This window comes from Mandrillus leucophaeus, unplaced genomic scaffold (assembly GCF_000951045.1).
Source record: "Mandrillus leucophaeus isolate KB7577 unplaced genomic scaffold, Mleu.le_1.0 Scaffold147, whole genome shotgun sequence".
Taxonomy (NCBI): Eukaryota; Metazoa; Chordata; class Mammalia; order Primates; family Cercopithecidae; genus Mandrillus; species Mandrillus leucophaeus.
This window is the reverse complement of record NW_012101443.1, coordinates 1,832,454-1,838,665: the sequence shown is the minus strand read 5'-3', so window position 1 is coordinate 1,838,665 and position 6,212 is coordinate 1,832,454.

Below are 6,212 nucleotides of genomic sequence, written 5' to 3'. Positions count from 1 at the left end.
TTTTTTAGTAGAGACGGGGTTTCACCGTGTCAGCCAGGATGGTCTCGATCTCCTGACCTCGTGATCTGCCCGTCTCGGCCTCCCAAAGTGCTGGGATTACAGGCTTGAGCCACCGCGCCCAGCCTAGCCCTTTACTTTTATTAAATCATTGAACCCTTACAACCACCATATAATGTATATAATGTAGTATCCCTGTGTTCACGATGAGAAAACAGAGGCACAGAGAAATGAAGTAACTTGTCCAAAGTTCACATGGATGGAAAGCAGCGGAGGCTGAGTTTCAAGCCAGATCCATCCTTCAAGCCTTCACTCAAGGGCTCCTCCGGCACCGTCTTTGAACTCTCCAGCATGTCACAGCAACTCTTAGGGTGTGTTTCGTGCAGAACCGCAGTTGGTACTGAAGCCCTAGTTAGGCAGTGATCTTCCTCGGGACAAGGGCTAGATCTCACTCATTTTTGTGAGACAGGACGGAGCCTCAGGGTGTCAAACTGTTTAAACATACCTGTCCCCTCTCCCCTGCAGAGAGCTCTGACTCCACACATCCTTGCTTTGCCCTGGCCCAACCAGCTCTTTGGATTTAGTGATGGCGAGCTGGGAGCTGGGGCAAAAGTCACACAGAAGAGGCCTGAAGGCTAGGGAGGAGTTTTTCAGAGTTTGGGAGACGAATGGGATGACTATGAGGGGTGAAGAGAGTGGAGAAGAGAGAAAAAGCATAATTTAAGGTACAAGCCAGAATCCACTTAGGGGTGTTCAAGAATCACATGCAAGATTTGCTGGAGATTACATTTTTGTGGCTGTACTGTAGCTTTTATTGTTCATTTCATTTTGTTTCTGTCCAACTATGCTCTGAGGCAGACTGTGTCTTGACTTCCCAATCCTACCGGGTCTCTATTCCCAGAACCTAGTGTCTGATGCACAGTGGGTGCTAGGTAAATGTCTGCTGAACTGAATTGAAAGTACCTTGCTAAGAACTCTGTAACTCACGGCCCAGCTGCCTGCTTCAGTGGGTGAATGGGCACTGAGGAAGAGCTGGGAAAAGAATCCCAGAAATGCACACTGAGAGGCAGCCTTGGGGTAACTTGACCTCAGCTATTTAATAAAGACCTAACAGTTAACTGGTGTGTGTGTGGCTTAGGGTCGGGCAGGCTGACAGGAGCCTGGGCTGGTGCTCACACTGTCAGAGCTTGGGCAAAGCAGTAAGTGTAAGGCCTCCCTAACTCCTAGACCTAGGCTTCGAATTGTTCCTCCGGGTGGTGTGAGTCAGAGGTAAGGGTGGACAATTTGACCTCCCACAATCCCAGCTTTGTCATATCTGTGTGGTTAGAGTGTGGCCTTCCAGCCCTTTTTTATTAACTTACATTTACCTTATTCTACTTTTAGGTAACCTTTGACAATGCCCACTCTTTGAAATGGTCCGTCCAAGGGATTTCAAGAGGTCAGCATCTTGTATCAGGTATTTTATAAAAGGAGCCTTCTTTTCTACATGTGGAGCCCAGCTGGGGTGAAGTATGTTAAGAAGCCAGCCTTGAAATACCCATATGACACATCATCAATTCAAGACCAGGCCTCGTTTTTCTGCCACTTGGTTAGGGGATTTTTTTCAGACACTGTGGAACAGAAGGAGGCCTTGAGAGGCGTCAGTGCTCTTTCTCTCAGGAGTTCAGTGAAAAGTCTTATCTTTGCCAGCCTCAAAAATAAGGTCAAGAAGAGATAGTCTCTCTGTTTACAGTTGGACAGTTGTAGCCTCAAGAACATATGAGGTATTAATATTAGCTAGGAATCTCTGACAAGGACCAGAACTTGCATCCTCAGATATCTTCAGTATCGTGGGTCTTCAGTACAGCCTTGAAGATAATTCCTAAAAAGCCTCAGTCCACAAAAATATCACCAACTTCAAAACAAATTCACATCACATCATTATTGCTCAGGAACAAATGCTTCAGATAAAAGTAGAAAAGCCAGATGACTCAAACTAGAGAGGAAGAAACGAGACCTCAAACTTTTGCTGCCAGTTGGGAACAACATTTTTTTGTTTGTTTGTTTTGTTTTGTTTTTTTAGATAGGGTCTCACTCTGTCACCCAGGCTGGAGTACGGTAGGGCAGGCCCAGCTAACTGCAGCCTTGACCTCCCAGGCCTAGGTGACACTCCCACCTCAGCTTCCCGAGTAACTGGTTCTACAGGCATGCACCACCACAGCCGGCTAATTTTTGTATTTTTAGTAGAGACAGGGTGTCAACATGTTGGCCAGGCTGGTCTCAAACTCCTGACCTCAAGTGATCTGCCCACCTTGGCCTCCCAAAGTTCTGGGATTATAGGCATGAGCCACTGCACCCAGCAGGAATATTTTCTCCTCTCCTGCATGTTTTCAAGAATTCCAGGACAGTGACCTTACTCCTTATTACTAGGCTAGCAAGGGACTTTTTGCAAACACAAACAACAGAGAAATATTGTTGTGAACAGGCACTTGGCTGACTTTTGTCAAAGTGGTTTTAACTGTTTAATACAGATGATAAGAAATAGGACTTTGTTTTTCAACTTGGTATAATTTCAGTAGGAGGTTTACATTTACTTTTCTGCTTAATGTGTTTCTTCTTAATGTAACATGGAATTTTTGGGCAGAGATTAAGAGGTACCTGCTGAGGAAGATGTTTATAAATTATGGCAGCCTTCCTATGCCTGGTGGAGGCCAGCTGGAGGTTACCTGAAGGGGAATCATTACCCCTCCCCTGCATCATATCAGGATCTCCTTTTAGTCAAATGATTCACACAGTCTATAAATTATATCGAGCCAGAACACATCTGCTACCCAGAGGGAAGGAGACAATGGAACTGTTTGCAGTCAGTCAGATACAGGTTCCCGAAAAATAAATATGCCTTGGTTTGCCCAGCAGTTCTCTAGGGACAAATGGGCCACTTTCATATTTCAAAATGGCATGCATATGGCAAGATGACAGCATACTTCAAAACGAGGAGCTGCGGAACGCCAGGGACATCTGGGCGAGGTCCTGGGCTCACTCCAGCGGTGGAGCAGTGTGCAAGGCAGATTGCTGGGGGCACAGCAGGCATGCTCAGGTAGTGCGAGTAAACACCGAGGAACCGAGGCAGCTCATGCGACGCACCTTGGCTGAGCGCGACATGGAACAGGATGTGGGCCGTCATCTTTCAAATACCCACTGTAGCGGGGACCATCCCAGTGGAGGAACAAACCATGCAAGACTCGCCTCCAACAGCGACACCGTGTGGCAGCTACGCCAGCTGCAGGCGTGGGCCGCTCAGGCTCGCAACTAGCTCAGAGGGAAGAGGCAGGACTGTGTCCCTTTGGCTCAATAAGGCACTGGGATCATAAGCCCTGTGCCCCAAGCTTGGGCAGCCGCTCGTGCCAGTTACATTCATTTTCATCTCTCTCACAATTGCTCTATATGTAAGCATGGGAATGACTTTTAGCTGTATTGATTTATGGGTTGCCTGTGTCTCTGAATTTCTGGCCTCTTGGTAAAAGTCAGGGCTACCCTTAATAGACCCTGTTTTTGGGCTGGGCGCGGTGGCTCACGCCTGTGATCCCAACACTTTGGGAGGCCGAGGCGGGCGGATCACGAGGTCAGGAGATTGAGACGATCCTGGCTAACACGGTGAAACCCCCTCTCTACAAAAAATTAGCCAGGAGTGGTGACAGGCGCCTATAGTCCCAGCTACTCCGGAGGCTAAGGCAGGAGAATGGCGTGAACCCGGGAGGCGGAGCTTGCAGTGAGCCGAGATCGCGCCACTGTACTCCAGTCTGGGCAACAGTGAGACTCTGTCTCAAAAAAAAAAAAAAAAAAAGACCCTGTTTTTCGAGAGGACCTTATAGAAGTCCCTCTAAGCAGCAACAGTATACACACTGCTGGAAAAGTACAGTTCCTTCCTAATACGGTTTGGCTGTGTCCCCACCCAGATTTCATCTTGAATTCCCACGTGTTGCCAGAGGGACCCGGTGGGAGGTAATTGAATCACGGGGGCGGGCCTTTCCCATGCTGTTCTCCTGATCATGAATAAGTCTTACAAGATCTGATGGTTTTGAAAAACGGGAGGCTCCCTGCACACGCTCTCTCTTTGCCTGCCACCATCCACCTAAGATGTGTCTTGTTTCTTCTTGCCTTCCACCGTGATTGTGCGGCTTCCCCAGCCACGTGGAACTGTGGATTCTCCATTAAACCTCTTTCTTTTATAAATTGCCCAGTCTCAGGCATGTCTTTATCAGCAGCATGAAAACGGACTAATACACCCCACTGACTGGGTAAAAAAAGGACTCAATGTTTCCAGTGCTCAACTGGCTGCTGGAATGATATCAGACCCTTCCTCTTCGGTCCATAACCACCTACCCCACCCGAGGTGGTAAGAAACTGTAACCCCTAACTCTGCTCTTTGCCCAGAGATCTCCCCTTTCTTTCCCCTGGGTCTCAGGAGGTCAGCAGTGCCAATGCAGTTTTCTCCTGTCTTCCTCAAATGCTGTGAGTGTGAACTCCCTGCACAGAGAAAAGCTGCAATGGGGGCCACCCTGGGACAGCGCTGCTCAATCAGGTATCAGTCAGGTGAGCATAAAGACAAACGTCACATGCCTCTCTTCCCTACAGCGGAAGACAGTGCCTGAAAAAGAGACCGAGTGGGCTGGACTAACCTTTAGTATTTAAGTACCTTTTTCTCACACGTCTTAGTCACATAGGGAAGTCACTCAAAGGTGAATTGTAAGTGGGGAGAAGAAAATGGATCCATGGAAATTAAATGGAAAGTTATTTGAAATATGATGGAGGTGACACTCTACAATTTGCCTTCCAGCCCAGATCACAGACTTTCCATCCATCCCTCAGTGCGTCTCACCCTTCACCCAAAGCACCTGTTGAAGCCAGGTGTGCTGGCTGGCTCAGAAGATCAGGAATGAATATGGGATTCTTCGGACCTCCCTATTTTGTTAGGGAATATAATCCCAGGGAGCAGGGCCGAGGGAGAAAGGGAATGAAGCAGAGAAGGAGAGAACACACTCAGGGGGCCAGTTACTGAGCTGCCTGCCACCAAGTGCCAATGATGGCTACATCTGTGGGCACTCATTCAAAATATATTTATTTAACACTCGTTAAATCCCAGGTATTGTGCAAAAAGCATTAGAGTCCCTGTTCTCACAGAGAAATCATGTGAATGGCATCTAAAGCCTGTCCATGGGAGTGCAGGGAAAGGAAGAATTTACCATCATCTCTTGCCTTCATTGGGCAAAGATTCACCCCAGAGAGCATTAACTCCCCAACACTTCCAGCTTGCATATATATGGACACTAGGCAGGTCTCTGCCCTGAGGTGGGAGATGAGAGGTGACCAGTGTGCACATAGGCAAGGCACTGTTGTGCCTGTGTGATGTCAGCTGGAGCCCATGTGCCACAGCAGCTGAGACAAGAGGCAGGTGAGGCCAAGAGGATCCGAAACACCATCCTGGGAAGCATTAGAAGAACAGGACTGTAGCAACTGTTTGCAACTCCACACCGGGACATCTAGAGCTGTGTGGCAGCCAGCAGGACAATGTGAAAGAGCCAGACTCTCCCAGAGACCCAAGTGACACCAAGCACATACTAAGTCTGAGCAGTAAATGGGACTTCACAGGCCTTTGTGATCTTCTGAAAACGTTCTACGCTCTGGTTCGTAATCCACATCCTGCACCACTTTGGAACCCAGCAGAATCAAAATCCAACCCTCTCTCCCCCAGGAAGGCAGTTAGAAAAGAGGTGTCACAGGTCTGCAGTCAGCCCATGTTCAAGTCCCAGGTCTGCCACCTACTGGCTTCGTGACCTTCTGCAAGATTCCTAAACTTCCTTGAGCCTCAGTGTCTTCCTCTGTGAAATGGGAAGTTGTGCTATCAAACGACATCATTGAATGTAATGTTTAGCCAGCCCATTGTCCAGCTCTAGCTCCCCATAAATCCTCCACAAATAGAAGTTGTTGTGATTATTATGCCGCCAAACTCTGTGTACCTCCGGGACTATCAGGTTTCTTGGGGAAAAATTAGGATGGTATGATACTCTGAAAGGATTCTAAACCTTTAAATATATCATGAACTGCTCCCCCGTTGTGGGCAAATAGGAAACTTGGCAACAGGAAAATGGGCTGAAACAGAAATAAAATTGGGTAGTAAAATTAGCATTACATTTTTCCATCTTTTTTTTTTTTTTTTTTTTTGAGACAGAGTCTCG